The sequence below is a fragment of the Musca autumnalis genome, unplaced genomic scaffold (genome assembly GCF_047663935.1).
Source record: "Musca autumnalis isolate F117 unplaced genomic scaffold, ASM4766393v1 scaffold_5, whole genome shotgun sequence".
NCBI lineage: Eukaryota > Metazoa > Arthropoda > Insecta > Diptera > Muscidae > Musca > Musca autumnalis.
Genome location: NW_027412088.1, coordinates 107772424 through 107789211, shown reverse-complemented (window position 1 = coordinate 107789211; position 16788 = coordinate 107772424). Strand labels below are relative to the sequence as shown.

General features: G+C 35.4%; 1 protein-coding gene across 12 annotated transcripts in view; it reads left to right on the top strand.

Moving 5' to 3' along the window:
- sano (CABIT domain-containing protein serrano) overlaps positions 1 to 16788 on the top strand; it is a 711482-nt gene that overhangs the window by 598783 nt on the left and 95911 nt on the right. For 7 of the 12 annotated variants that reach the window (XM_073957405.1, XM_073957406.1, XM_073957404.1 and 4 more), the window contains one exon: positions 3632 to 3877. The exons of the other annotated variants lie outside the window; for them this stretch is intronic. The gene's annotated coding sequence lies outside the window, so the exon portion shown is untranslated. The remainder of the gene's footprint in view (positions 1 to 3631; positions 3878 to 16788) is intronic. 12 annotated transcript variants of the gene reach the window in all.

The window sequence follows — 16788 nt, the reverse complement described above, 5'->3', positions numbered from 1 at the left end:
GGTTTTTAGAGCTTTTGGGAAAATATTTCAGGAAGTATGTACTTACACCCGAAAAAAAAGTTTACCGTAAAATTTCGAAAGTACCCGTATGAGTCGACCGATAAATCCATATTAGAAATGTGTGCTTCTTTCTCATTAACTCCGTAACTCCAGAAGAAGAAAATTAGTAGCGCAAGGAATACATCAGGAAAATATTTCGAAACAATCCAAGACAACGAGTATGTCTTTTAAGAGGATCTCCAAGCAAACGCTTGAGGTTTTTGGAGTAGGCTCATTAACAAATCCAACAACGGCTTTAACAATGTCCGTTCACGAAGGGAATAAACAGTAAAGAGAATTAATTCAATTATGGTCCAAATTTTGCAAATCCTAGTATTTCTTTTTCTATCTCTTCGAAATATTCATGTTGTTTGTACCGTTCTATGGAGGCAGCACCAAAATTGGATCTGTACCGACAATTCTCTGTCGCGAATCTTGTGTACCCGTAACGTATATTAAATACCATAGTCTTGCCAAGTCAGTAGCATTGAACTATGTGTGTGGTACCGGTTTAGTATAGCTCCGATATTACAGTACCTTCCGATATAAGATTTTTTGGGGTTTAAATACATTTTTTGAACACATTGCATTTAAATGACTTTTTTGTGTTCAAAGGGAAGATCCTTACAAAAGCTATTGTTACGGAATTAGATTTAACTTAGTCCCGTGTAGACATTGTTTTATATTCCCATACACTGTGTGGTGACTATACGGCTTGAGAAATGTAGGACGTTTAATTCTGAGTATTACACTACAATTTGTTTGCCAGAAGTCTCCTGAGAAATTCAAAAAACGAACAAGAGAAGACGAATCGTTCTGTATCATGTCAATGCGAGCTCTCACATCTCTATTCAAACCGGACAAAACGTGGAATTGATGGGTGATGCGCCGTACAGCCCTGACTGGGGATGCAATGCCATCATTTGATACCAGCACATCAAGAAAGAAAGCCATATTCAGCGATTTTCGTCGCCAGAATATGCTGTAAAAGCGTTTAAATGCCATGTTTTGGAAGTCTCAATCAAGCCACTGTAAACAACCCAACACGTGGTCGCATGTCAATCTGTCCTGAGTACGCTTAGGCTAAAAACTGTCAAACTTTCAAAAAAAAAGTTAAATGACTCCTGGCGACACTGCCTGTTACCTAGTCCAGATAGTTTTCTAGTGCTCCTCGTATCACTAACATTCGCAACACTACGAACATAGGTCCACCTTTTGGTGTACTCCTCACAAAATCATATTTTTTCAAAATGTTATTTATTTATGAATAAAAAGACGCATACAAATTCCAACTTCACATTAATAAAAAAGGCAGTTAAATCATATGTACAAGTGATTTGGAAGTGCATCAAATTATGCATTTTCACTCATGATTTTTACAAGAGCGTGACTACTGAAAGATGCACTCCATTGCACTGCATTTTAACTGACCCTTTGGCACTGCATTTTAACTGACCCTTTGGCATTGCATTTTAACTAAACCTTTGGGGTTAGAATAGGATACAGTCCAAAGCACGTGTTTTGATACATTCTGCGGAATGTGTGCAAGCTATTAAAAAATATCCGAGAACAAATAATTTGTGTAAAACAAAAATATTAAGAACTTTATTGCATTAACACAAATTATGAAAATTCTCCATTGAATTCAATCGCAACCATGCGTGTTTCCTCCGCTCTCCATTTAATCCAAGCTGAACTGTTCTTGCTTCATCTGCCAAATGAGTTTGATACTGTCTTCCCATCACCAGTTAAGATTTCGACATGTAATCCAACAGCACTCCATTGGGAAATTTTCTTACCGAAAAAATGTTCGCAAATTAAATATTTTTTATTTTATATTAAAAAATTTTTGGAAATGTTAACACGCTTATCTCTTTTTGGAAAATGTAGAGATGTACAATCTGATTTATGTTCTTGTAGGGATCTCTAATAACTGCTAATAAAATGTAGGCAACGGAGTGCCTTTTTCACGACTCCGTTTGGACTGCATCCGGATGCTGTTAAATTGTGAGGATTGGAGTGCCTTTTTCACGACTCCGTTGAACTGCATCCGGATGTTGTTAAAAGGTGACAAGTGGATGTGATTCTTTGGATTGCATCCAAATGCAGTTAAAATATGAGGAATGTAGTGTAGTAGTTACAGACTTTGTCGGATTTTTTTGCCCATTGACGCTGTTTAGGATTTATTATCGCTTATGTCATCTGTCTTTATCCTAAAGCGATATAATTATAAAAATTAAAAAATGGTTAGGTCGAATTCTCCCCCTAATTGAGTCTTATATGTTTCAGTTTTTCATGGCTGACGGACCGTTGAATCTCAGCATTTAGGGAAATTTCGACACCTCCAAATAATAGTATGCTAAGTCTGAAAAGTGAGTTTTGCAAAGTTTACAGTTTTCTTTGACCTTCACTACTATTCTGAGTAAACATTTGTTAATAACTTCTGTTCGGATTGACCGATCATTACCAAAATTTGACAGAATTTAAGTTAAAGGACGTAAAATGTAAAAATGTAAAGAACTTGAAAACATGCTAAGTCGACTTAGCATACTATTGTTTGGAATCGTCGATTTGTAAATATATCGTTTTTCTTGATCGGGGGCAACCTTTGCATAAAAACCTAAGCTGAATTATAACGAACATTTCAAAACAAGAATTATCCAAATCGGTCCAGTCGTTCTTAACTGGTGCCATTACCAACGAAATAGGGTATAAGGAAGTACCCCGACCTTTCGCAATTCAACAAAGTATGTAGATTCAGTAGTTTTGTAGAAAATATTAAAATTCAAAAAAGTGGGTGTAAAAGTGTGCCTAGTCAAATTTTCTTTGCATAAAAATATAAGTTGGGTTGTGACGAACATTTAAAAAAATAATTATCCAAACCGGTCCAGCCGTTCTAAAAATTGTGAAAGAATTTCATAATATGTGGCAATGGCAATGAATATCTGAAAAAAAAACAAAAAATAATAATTAACGGAAAGGCTTAAGACACAAAAGCAATAAGCAATAACAATTTACTCAATGTTGGTCGGGTACAGATTTAAATGATAAAAGAATTATCCCAACTTAAAAAGAATTAATTTTTCCATAACAATTCCCAACCGATGGCAATGTACCCCAAAAGCTTCATAAAACAAAAGACTTAAGAAACAAACACAAGAACAAAACATGCTAACGAAAAAGCCAATAGACAAGAACAGATATAAGTGTTAATCACCACGAAGAAAAGAATACAGAATTATGTCAATTAAAGAGTCTGACCAAAAATTTCAAGCAATACCAATAAGCATATTTCAATATTTTTGTTTTTTGTACGAGAAAGTGATGTTTAATTTAGATATAATAGCGCCATAAATTTTTCTAAATCAATTTCATTTATTTTGTTAGATTTTTTTCTAGTGTGTGTTTTTGTTTTTAATTCCTTAACAATGTGTATTTAATTAAACAAACAACAGCAACAAATAACATAATATTTTGAGTGAAAACAACAAACGAACTTCAGCCATGAGTTCTTTGTATATCACTCATCGTGTGTGTTTTTGCGTTTTTTTTTTTTAATTTATTTTCTTTTTTTGCTTTCTTATTATTACAGAATATTATGAAATATTTAATGTGCCGTTATTTAAAAAAATCACAATAAAAAATCGACAACAAACAACAACAAAACCCACATCAAAGTGTTAATTTGAAAATCTCCTCACAAAAAAAGAACGAGCGCGTGTGTGAGTAAGAGTGTGCAATATCAAGTAGGAGAAGACGAAAAAAAAAACAAAACAACTGTCGCCAGTCAAATTAATGAAAAAAAAAATGAAAGCGAAATTTCGTTGTCATCTCATTTGTAAGTATTACAATACATTTCTTTTTTCCGCTTCGTTTTCCGCTTCTTCTTCCTTTTCTTAATATTTCAACTGAATCACAACGGATTTATGTTGTTTTGTGTAACAATAACCAGTCTGTCAAATGAAAATAAAAAATTAAGTAATAACACATAAACCAAAAAATACCAAGTGAAATTTCCACTTGAAAACACTTTTTTCGTCTTTCTTTTGGCAAATTTCAACTGTGACAAAAAAAACTTTCGATTTTTATTGATGACATTTTTTGCAATGGCATGGAGTAAAACTGAAAAAAACTGAGAGCACTTAAAACCCACAATTATTGGGTTTGAAAAATAAAACGCCTCCTCTATATTCAGCTAAATTATTGATAATTTTTTTAAGTTGCCAAATTGAGAGATAAGAAATGAATAAATTGCAGAAATCCAAATTCGACAAAAAAAAAAACAAAACTCTCTTATTATAAATATTTATACGAGTTTTTTGTTTTATTTGATTTGAACCGAGTTTATGCAAAACTTTTGCAAATCAGGTTTATTCGATTTGTTGTTTGTTTTGAAATACGCTGTTTTCTACTTCTAAACTATTTTAATGTTCCATTAAGTGAGCCATTCCAGCAAAACAAAAAACTTTCTTTTCCTCTATTGATTTTTTAAAATGTCTATGGCATATGGAATACATATAGAGTTTTAATTCAGGAGATTTTTCAAAAAAGTTAAACTCCTCGAAAGTTCTATAGACAAGCTATATACTCCCGACATTGTCATATTTACGGCGATTTCGCTGGCTTATTCGTATCATTATACTGAAAAAGAATGCCTCCAAACGAAAGGCATGTAAAAACGAGCTACACACAAACGAGTTACACACAATGTGGGAAGATGTATCGAAAACCATCGTATTCTAAATAAAAACAAATAAAAAAGTGTAAAGCTCGGCCGGGCCGAACTTCTTGGAATAATTCACTTTGTTTTTGTTACGAAAGTACTAATGCCCCAAATGCCCCAAATGCCTGATTATACTCTCAGCCTTTAAACTGACGAGGGTACCCAGCAATCCAATCGTATCGACATCGTAACGAGGTCGGTACGAAATTCGGACGCTACGTCCTATGTCGGATCCGAAATCGTAACGAACGAAAGTTGTATGAAGTGGTTGACAAAATTTAGTAACGAAATGTCTGAGCGAATTCGAATCAAAAAAATTGTGCGCATGACAACTCTTGAAGGGAGTAACCGATTTGGTCCATACTTTGTACATCGTGAAATTTCTTCTAGACATTCGGGTACCTCCCACACAAAATATCGAAAAAGTTCAGTTTAGGACCAGCTCACAAATCGCTTTGATTTTTGTTGTAACAACTTGTATTCACTGTCCGCATTACGACGGTACAAGGTTTATCAGGGGCAATTCCATACTTTCTGAGACAATAGGCCGACAGTTGTAAAATATCCTACCATATGTCTTTGTTGGAGTGCACGATAACTCTCCAACGGATCTGTTAATTCGGTCCAAAATTTGGCCATCCTATTATTTTGTCCGAACTTATTTTAAGTTCGAAGATGAGCCATATCGGTCCACTCCTCTACGTACCTCCCCCACAAAAGTTCAAAACTGTTCACTAAAATGGTGCGCACGATAACTCTCGATTTGGACCATACTCTGTACATCTCGTAATATTTCTACGAGACATCGTAATATTTCTACGAGACATAGATCAGGTTCGAATATGAACTATATACGTCAACACATACCCGTACCTCTCTCACAAAATCTCGGAAAAATGCTGTTTAAAGCCTGCTCTAGAATCGCTTTGATCTTTGTTTTAGCAACTTGTATTCGCTGCCCCCATTATGACGGTACAAGATTTTCAGGGACGGTACAAGTTTCCTGAGAGAATAGCCCGAATGCTGTAAACCCCCTATGGCACCATTTGTAGTAGCTGGAGTGAACACAGGCTGAGCACAGGCTGTTTTAGCAAATTCGGACAGTCAAAACCTTGAAAACATCTATCACCACAACGTGGGCCTGTGTCGACAAGTATTGATCTCTCTGTGGTACCGTTTTATGGAGATATACCAAACGTTAACCCATGTGGCAATTTTTGTTGGAAAAGTTTTGCAACCACTGAAGTTCTTCTGCTGGAATGGATGGCGGGTGGTCTTCGAGTTTGGCACACCTATGCCAATAAAATCCTATGCTATACAATCCTGCCTGATAGGCTCGTTGATATAGAGGTTCTCGTTTGTACCTCTCTAGATCATGAAGATCTCTCTTAACGTGCCTGGGTGGAAGTAGCCTGTCGACTACATTGTCGTAGGAATGCTTACGGTGATAACACAAGCAGTTACATCGACAACATCCTGTTGGTCTAATGCATCGGTAAAATCTTCGCCTCCTCATGAAGATGGTTCAGTTGCAGTCCTCACGTCGGCATGTGTGAAGATTTCCCATAGCTTTGTAAGAGCTCAACAAAGTTGCCTTGTCAGCGTCCCGGGAGATATTTTTATATTCCTAAGACCGAAGAACTGTCCAACGCCAAGATCATATAATCCGTACATTCGCATACATTCCGATATCCAAGCCATCTGGAGGTGGCGGAATTTCAGAAAGGTTGAAGTTAAAAAAGTCCAGGAGATATCACCTCTTTTGGGGAACTTTCTCATTCACGATAATTCAACGTTTCAAACACGGCTTGAGGGAACTCTTCTCTTTACCTCGAACTGTTGGGCATAGCACGATACCGAATGCCTCGAAGGGTCAAGGTCCACTATAACTGTTAGCTTGTGCTGCCTGTTCTTGTTCAGTCCTCGACTGATATGTTTGAAAATGGCGTATAATGTCGTGTGGCCCCAACAATTTGGATGATTTGGTTTTTCGGATGACATCCGCAACATGGCTTATAGAAAATTGTGGTAGAACCTGCTCGGCTGAGATAGCTTTTATACGGCGTAGCACACACCTATTCGCCTTATCATTCTTAAGGTGCTCTATAATTTGTCGGTTAAAATAACACGTACACTTCTTGAACAGCCGTTCAATCATTCTTCCTTCCCGGATTCAAATGTTATTTAACCGTTGCCGAAATCAATCAAGTGGTATAGCCACTTTGTCCGCTTATGTTCGCCTACTAGCCTGTTGTTTTCAAGAGTAAGATCGTTAACATTTGGGCCTTCAGGCTTCGTAAGACGAAGCTCATCACCCTCATTTGACAGTCTCATCGCCTCTCCTAGAAAATTTTGGTTCATGTCGGGTATTCGACCAGCACGTATGTAGCGAGTGGCTGCATCTGTGCTGATGTCCCGAAAAATTCGGTTAAAATAACGCACCTCTTCGGATTTGTAACAGCCGTTCAATAATCCTTCTTTCCCGGATTCGAATGTTATTTATCCGTTGCCCACAATCAATCAGGTGGTATAGTCACTTTTTCCGCTTATGCTCGCCTACTAGCCTGTTGACTTCAAGAGTATGTTCCCTAACTCTTGGGTCTTCAGGCTTCGTACGAAGAAGCTCATCACCCTCATTTGATAGTCCCATAGCCTCTGCTAGAAACATTTGGTTAATTTCAGTTTTGGACCATCACGTATGTACGCGAGTGGCTGCATCTGTGCTGATAACTCGAAATATTCTCTCAGCGAGGATTTGAGGAAATTGGCAGCTCTTTGAAGCTGTGATTTATAAATTCTCTGAATTTTTACCAATCAGATTTTTAGTGATTCAAAAAAAGTACGGTGGTCAGAGGTTATGAAGTTGGGTGGCCTTTTAAAGGACACAATGATAGGAAGGTGGTCTGAGCCAAGGGAAATAACGGGTTGCCAGGACACTTCATTTATCAGCCCATCAATGTACCCGGTCCGGTCATTGCCTAGGACCGAATGCCTAACCTAATGATGTGCATTGAAGTCCGCTTGCACCAGACGGCTGTTGTCCTCCAAAAGTAAATTTATAACGGGCATATGACGCAGGGCAAAACTATTCATTGGCGGTATGAACACATAAAGCAACTCTACCACATATTATTCTTACCGCCATACATTTCATGTATGGGTCACTAGAGCCTAGCCCAAGGAAGATATTAGGGTCTAAGGAAGGCAAGTCCTCCTCCACTGATGATTCTCCCACTCACAAAGTCTACAATCTCGCCGACTTTCTTGCGGAGACCACTGAAATTCAATTCCACGAACTATGTATTTCCGGGGTGTTGAACAACAACATGTGGTGTAAGATGCTGAGTTTGTTGTTGTTGGGGAGAATGCAGGGGTGTCCCGTATTGTGACGACAAAGTTGGAAACATCCTTGGAGATATTCTGCCCCAAACTTAGCCACTTGTAATATTTTGTCCAAACTTAGCTAAAACTCGAAGATGGGCCATATCGGCCCACTCCTTCGGGTTCCTCTTCCACAAAAGTTCTAAAGGGTTGGCTAATTTGGTGTGCACGATAACTTCTGAAGGGAGTCCCCGTACTTTGTACATCGCAAATCAGTTTCGAAAATGTACTATATCGGTCAACTCCTGTTATAAAACATTTCTTAATAGTTCGCAAAAGTGCTGTTCTAGACCAGCTCTCATGTCATTTTGAATTTTATTACAACATGTTGTCCTCGCCCTATTACAACGGTACAATTTTTTTTTCGAGGGCAAGTCAATAATTTCTGAGATAATGGTCCAACAGCTTCAAAAACTAATTTAATTGATGAGTACAATAACGAATTGACCGGTGCAGTTTAAGGCCTGTTCGGGTAGAGTTTGGAAATATTTTACCGCAGGAACTCCTTGGCAATTGAATGTTTATAGCAATATAATGTTCTTCGTTGTCCACTCTTCCTGATGTAATGGTCCAAACATCCAACGGTCACCAACTAAAATGCCCAATAATTATCGAAACGAGTGAGTGACATTGCTCCCTTGCACATCGTAATATTTCTCTCAAACTTTAAGTTCGAAGATATAGTCCGGTCCACTCCTTCTGGTACCTCCCAAAATAAAGTCCGGTCCACACCTTCTGGTACCTCCCATACAAAAGTTCAAATATTTAGACCTTAGTACAATTTAAGACCTATTCCCGTATAAATTCTTATGTTTATGTTGGGTAGTTCTCGCTGATCTTATTACATACACGACAACTATGGAATAGAGTTACAGATTTGGTCCAAATTTTGTGCAGAGAGAGATTCAATGTATCCAACCCACATTTTTCATTTTTGAATATTTCAACCTTGAAACAAAATTCTTGCATATCACTGGTTTACAAATTCCGAATAAGCTTTCATTAGAATCGACAAATGACAACAATACCAATCAACCTCCAGATTTGATTAACTTCCAAAAAATTAAAACCAAACCAATAACACCCCCACACAAAAAAAAAAAACTACAAAACCATGGGAATATTTATTTAACTAATCGATCGAATCCAAACCAAAGAAAAAAATCTCAAAGAAGACATGAATATGAAATAAATTTGATTTAATAAATCAAATCGACGATAACAATCGAAACAGGCGTACTAACGTTTGATGATCATCGTTGTGCCTAACGAACGATTGATTGCGGTGATTTGGGATTATAAATTCAAGATTAACAAAAAAGTATTGTAAAACGTCATAAGGTCGTTCATTGGTCTGAATTAAAAGACAAAAACAAACAAGAAAAAATCAAAAATTGTCCAACAAAATGCAAAAAAAAAACTAAAACAACAAATAGCAAATAATCGTCTATCACAACAAAGGCCCAACATTAGTAAACGCCAACAAACTCTTCATGATAACAATGAATGATGAATTTTGATGAACAACAACAACAAAATTAAAAATTATAGAGAATAATCAAAATAATAATAACAACACGATTCGCCAACAATAAAAACCAAAAACAAAACACAAAAATACCGTCTAAAAAGGTAACTCCAACAAACCGCAAACAAAGAAAAAGCCCGTTAAAATGTTGTTGGCCATAATACTTTCCGTTGAAAATTAAATTAAAATTTTGTCATTGTTGTTGCTGGTGGTTTTCAAAAATTTCATAATAAAATCATCTATACCCGTGACCAGTACAGAACAGACCAAACCATTCCATACCACATAATATTCAGAAACAAAGGAGTTGTCATGTTTCGTAGAACCCCTAGAACATCAAGAATACATTAGTTGTCATCATCATCGTCATCACGCTGGAGAATTCATAAATGAAGGAATTCTTTAGTTGTGAATGTCTTCAGTTTCAGGCAATCCAAGCAAAGCTGAAAATAGCCGGTAAACCCCTTAATGCCAAATGACTCCCCAAAAATAACTTTTGTTATTTGGCTTCTTTTCTACTTCTTCTTCTTCTTCTTCTCACATAAAGAAGGAATACTAAAGAAATATAAGAAGAAGAACAATCAAATATGGCCGGGAAGAAATTAATTAAAATGCAAAAACCGCAACATCAACAATGACAGACAGTAGTTATTAATATCATCCAGCTGGAAGTAAAGAAACACATACATACATATGTATGTACAACAAACAAAGAGAAATTACCATAAAATAGTAAACATGAACGTTTATCCAAATAATATTTGAAAAAGAATCGTTACTTAGAGTTTTCCGCTCCAGTGATCTAAAAAGAGTAGCAAGGAACATGTAAAAAAGTATCAACCGGCTTTGCCGATAGAGATATAACCTCCAAAACATTACTTACCTGCATTATTGTATTGAGTACTGCGAGAACTATCCGAAATTAAGTTTAAAATTTATTAAAGGTTTCAACTTTTGTGTGGTGGGTACCCGATTACGATGTGCAAAAATGGTCACTTTAATAGCCATAGTTGGTGGCATTATAGATTCTTATAGATTTAATTGTCTCAGTCAGTATGGGATAAAAAACATACTGGAGAAAATTTTGAAATTCAGGTGAAGGAGTGCAGTATTCGAACATGATTTAGGGAGTTACACAGTCGCGCAGCTCACTAAACCACATTTTTAAACTTTTTCTTTAACCCCTCCACTAGTTACACACGGCGCTCTTGAACCAAATTTAAATGGAAGATGCTTACACCTGGGAAGTTTTTGCGGATTCTGAAACTACAATGTTCATAGATGAGAATAATCAAAAAACATAAAAAAATCTCTGCAACGCTTTTTTAATAAATCGCGATTCAAGTTGGCATTTTTCACGATTTTGCTTGGAAACCGCAAGTCCCATCGAAACGGGACTAAAGCTATGGAAATTCTATACAAGATTGATTTTTACGATATCTTCGTAGTTTTTACCGTTATTGAGATATAGAAGTTCAAATTAGGACAATGGATTGGCTGTACCGCCTCCTTATACACTAGCGATCATCTGAATAGGTTTGATTTTTTTTATATATGTTAAGGTATCTTCTGATGGGATCTATACTATAAAAGTCGGTGATATCATGTCCCTTTGAGTTAAATTTGAATTACAATTTTCTACTTTATTGTCGTCGAAGAAACATTCTTCCAGACCAATTTTCGAACATTTATGATACATGTGGTCAACTATGGTGGATTTGTGAGCATGATAATGCATAAATTTGTACTGCAAGGATAGTTAAAAAATGAAACTTGAACTAAAATACCAACTATTTTCAATGACCTTTCTAATTTATCGATCCTAATAATATGGCTACACTTGGTATTTGCTTTCAGACAATTTTCGAAGCTCTGAAGAGATCTAACGAAACCAAAAAGTCATTTAAAGTAAGTTTATAAAACGTTTTTGTTTGAATATTTCTTGATTTTATCTGAAAGTTCTTGGTAACTTTTACATGTTGAGAATTGAACCCACGTTCCTAATAAAGCGGGCCAAATTTGTTGTAGGATTTATCAGAATGTTCCATTTTACTAAACTAAACCAAACAACTGCGCAATATTTGCATGGGTAGTACAATTTTTCAATTTTATTTGATTCAAACCTATTCTGATGATCGCAATAATTGGACAGTTTTTTGTACATTTTTTATTATAATTAGGATATTTTCCGAAAATATGGCAACACAGTCAAGTTTTTTCTTGGAAATGTTGGCATAGTATAGGACTCTCAAAAAGTAAATAGTATGGATCTGCAATACGAGCACATCAGAACAGGGACGTACGCAGGGGGGGGCACGGGGGGCCCGGGCCCCCCCCGAAATGTTTTGGTCCGACAAAATTTTTTGAGCTATTTTAACAAATTATTACGATTTTTTCTCTAGAATAATTTTTGTTTTTGAAATTGCAAATGAATACTGATTTTGTTCTGAAGGTTCTGTACTAAAAATGTACTTTATCAACAAGCTGTCTGAAGAAATATTTAAAATTTTTTGTTTGAATACGCTCTTTGAGAGAAACTTCCAGTAAAACTGAATTCCTTCCTTATGACATGCCTGTGTTTTGGAATTCGTATTCAAAAGGATTACAAATTCATTATCGTGCTGAAAGCAACCGTAAACGAAATTAATGCTCAAACTTTGGTTACTTGGTATTGTATTAAAATCTGCTGTTATTTGTATTGTATATCACGGTGCCCTTAAAACAACTTTAAACGAATGAAGCTTACACCTGGGTTCATAGACGAAAGAAAATAAAAAAAAAACGCATTTTAAGGGTATTTCAGGTTTTTACCGTTTTGCTGAAAACCACAAGCCCTATCCAAATGGAACTAAAGAAAATGTTGTAGCAATGAGAATTCTTGTTCTCTTATGATATTTTCCTAAATTTTACTGTTTTTGAGATATAGAAATTCAAATTGGGGCAATTCACTGACTGTATTGTCTCCTTATAAAACAATGTCATGACTGCAATTTCCCAAACCATTGTAACTCTCGAACAAATCTACAGATTTTGTCTAAAATTTGGATCTCGCAATATTTTGGACCCTTCCCCTGCCAGACTTCAAACTATTTCTCTAAAATCTTGAGCAAAGTCCAATTCGGTTTTTTTCGAGACCTACTGGTTCGAATATAGATCGATTTACTTGAGGTTTTCTTTACAGCGATATTGTATTTTTCGTGGGTAAGTCAATGGTTATATCAGGATTGGTCCAAAAGCTCTAAATTTTACGCCAACCAACTAGTTTGACTTCCAAAATTAGGTCCACTTCCAAAATGGACTATATCAGTCTATTCTTTCAGGTATCGTCTGTACAAAAGTGCAAAACTTTTGCGCTTTCATCGAAGACACATTTTTGGTCATACCCAGCAAAATGTTTGTAGCCAAGGAAGTAGTTGAATCATGAGTACAAGTGATTTCCGCCTACATCTTTTTACGTGAAAGAAGTCTTACAAGGGCATGGTGCAGTGAGGATACTGTCTAATTTGCTTCTTAAGCGCACATTTTGCATTAGTTTTTTGTAGTGAATGTATATTTCCATGGAATGTATTTTGAATTGATTTTTCGATTAATTTAAAAATTGATTCGAAAGCATGCATTTTGAGGATATGGGAGAAGTTAAAATCTATTAAGCGAGGATTTGCACTGATGTGAGACCTCAGGGCCATTTGGAAAAGAGTATTTAAAATAGTTGTGGTAACTTCTAATTAATATGTATGGCCTCTTTCTATAGTTTCTTTCAAATTACTAACAAAGTCATGTTTTTTTGTAGAAAATTTTTGTTTGAAAAAACAGTAGTTTGATAACAGTTCGATAGTCTTAATGAAATTGAAGTATAATGAATATAAAACAATGGAATATCTCAAATATATCATTTTTAAAAAGCGACTGAGTGCAAATAAAAATCAAATAATTTTATTCTAAAAAGTTAGCTCTTATTACTTAAAAATACCAAAAAAACATCTTAAAACGCTTCTTGCATAGAATCATGCAAAATAAGTGATAAACATCTAAAATTGATTGCATCCTAGCTGCACCATGCCCTTGTAAAAATCATGACTTCTTTCACTTAAAAAGACCTAGTTACTTGCACTCATGATTTAACCATTTTTTTGGCTACAAACAGATATGCAGTCTGATATTTCTTGCACCTATGATTATCTTTTGGATACAAGCATTTTGCTGAGTAACACTGTGCAACATTTTTAAGGTGATCTTGTGCAAACAATTCGAACTGAGGATTTTTTGAAAGTACGGGCCCCAACGACGAGAAACCCTAGTTGGGTTTTGTTGTGTCAGATCCAGCTCAGATTTTATGGCCCCATCTAAACATGGTAAAATATTGAGTTTTTAAAGAAATTCGGGGCTATATCTCTGAAACCAATGCGAATCTTTTTCTGACCTCTGAAGCGAATTTATAGATAAAGACAAGAATAAAATATTTGGAAAAATAATGAACTCGAAAAACTACATTTATTGCCTCAAATTTCAAAATATATGCAAAAATTCTACAATTTTTATACATTTCGCACCGTATCTCCAAAACCGTAAATTTTTTCTGAATATTTCCTTTTGGAAAAATATTCCCTGGAATGTAATACACAATACTTCAGAACATATTATTGCTGTAAAATGCCTCTATCACGTTGTTTTCATAATATTTTTCAATGACCAATTTATAAATATGTGGTGAAATCCGAAATGCGAGAATAAACTGTTGGTGTGAACTGTGTTTGAAATACGTGTTGTAAAAGATATGATGCAAAATACCGCTGAAACAACATGAAATAAGCATTTTCGAGTTTCAGAATGTTCTAAAGAATGGTTGGGAATTTTATTGGGAAGATTTTTGCTAAAGGTTACTTGGTTCAACTCCCAATAGTTTAGCCGATACTGACCAGAATTTCAGCAATTATATAAAATGTTCTATATTTTATAGATTATGATGACCTAGATGGAGTTTTTCTTATGTGGTTTTTTCAAAGGATGTGCTCTACTAGTTTAGGGCTACAATATTACCAAAGACAGCAAGGCCAAATTCCTATTCGTTTCTGAGATAAAGGCCTGATAAATGCAAAAAAGTGTAGATTTAGCCCGGTTTAGATGAGGCCATAAAATCCGAACTGGATCTGACAGGACAAAACCCTACTAGGGGTTTTGTAGTCTAAATACGTACTTTCAAAAAATGCGTACTAGAAGTTGTTTGCATTTTCAGTGTTGCATAGTGTAATTAAAATACCATGAAATAAATCGCTTCTTGTGTTCTTGAGAATTTTCTTTGCAAAAAGTTATTATAAATGTAAACATTGCTAAAATGTGAAAATTTTATGAAATGGATTCAAATCCGACATTGTCAAAATGTGAAGAACGGAATGCATTTTTAATGACTCTGCGTAGACTGCTTCTAAAAAAGCTATTCAATCACTACTTCACATAGAACAACTTCAAATAAATTTTGTGGGTAACGCCAATAATAGAGAAGTTGTACACCCGAAATATTTCGAAGTTATTGTCGGTAAATTTATACGTCCAAAAATGGAGACGAAATTCGGAAACTTCCTGGCTTTACAATTTACAGAACACAAATTGACTATGTAGTCCGTATTCTATATGTCTATATATGTAGACAAACCCGACTGCTAATTTTACTTGTTTTCCAGAAATCAAACATTTTTAATTTTCAGAAGTGATTGGTTGTTGGAAACCTTTGATGTATCAGATGGAGTTTTTCGACTCAACCTATTTTTTCAGGATATAGCTAAAAGGTTGCCGAGTTTGTTTTAAAGATTTTTTTCGATCATGTTTTTGTGAAGCCTCAAACAGTACTACGAGTTGGATTCGCAGTCTATGAGTCGTAGATTGCATCGCCCAGCTCCTGATAATTTTTTTAATGTAACTTTCTGAATGTTTAGTTGGGTTTCATTGACTCTATCGCTTCTGGTAAAATAGTTAAGCTTTGGTGTTTTTAAGCAATTAAAGAATATTATTTTCTAACAATAATACAAAACTTTTTTACTGGCACTGAAATTAGTGTGTAATATATGCACTTTAAAGAAAAAACGGCGTTATGTTCGGGTCAAACTGTTTACATCCTCCAAACACTGTATATATTTATTCGACATATTCGCACTTTTTGCATGGAAGTTCTTTCACCAAAAGAATTTACAAAATCCATATTAGTGACGATATTTTTAAAACTTATGCTAATAGCCTCAACAACACAATACATGGTCGTATGTCAAACTGTCCAGAGTATGCTGAGGCTAAAAACTGACAAACTTTCCAAAAAAATGTCAAATGACGCCTGGCGACCCTACGTGTTGCTTAGGCCAGAAGGTTTTTAGTGCCCCTCGTGAATAAAGTCATCAAAAACCCCTTAAAATAGCTTTACATAACGATACACAACATTTTTAATTTTCATGATTTTTGGTCAGGCTGGGCCCCCCCCGAAATGAAATCCTGCGTACGTCCCTGCATCAGAAGATACCTTAACATATAAAAAGAAAAAATTCAAACCTATTCAGATGACCGCTAGTGTATTACAATGGTTATGCAACCCGCTTTCACCAGGGAAGTTGTTGCGGATTCTGAAACAGCAATGTTTATAGATGAGAAAAATTCAAAAACAAGAAAAAAATCGCTGGATGGATTTTTTATTAAATCGCGATCAAAATTCACATTTTCAGTTTTTTTAGGTTTTCCTATCGCAATGGGACTAAAGAAAATTTTGTAGCAGTGAAAATTCTGTACAAGATTGGCTGATTGATATTTTCCTATTTATATGTTTATGTGGATAAAACCTTCAAAATACCGAGGTAGGTAGGTTCAATGGGGCTATATCAAAACGTGGATCTGTACCGATCATTCTCAGCGCAAATGAAGACTAAATGCTAATTTTCAGTCATTTCATACGATTAAAACTTTCAAAATAAAGAAATTTGGAAGGCAGGTATTAAGGGAGCTAGTATATCAAAAGATGGACCTATAACGACAATTATCTGCAGAAATTTTTTATAAACGAAGACTATGTACGGAATTTTACCAATTTCTGTAGGATAATGCGGTTAAAACCCTGAAAATACCTCAAAGAAGACTAAAT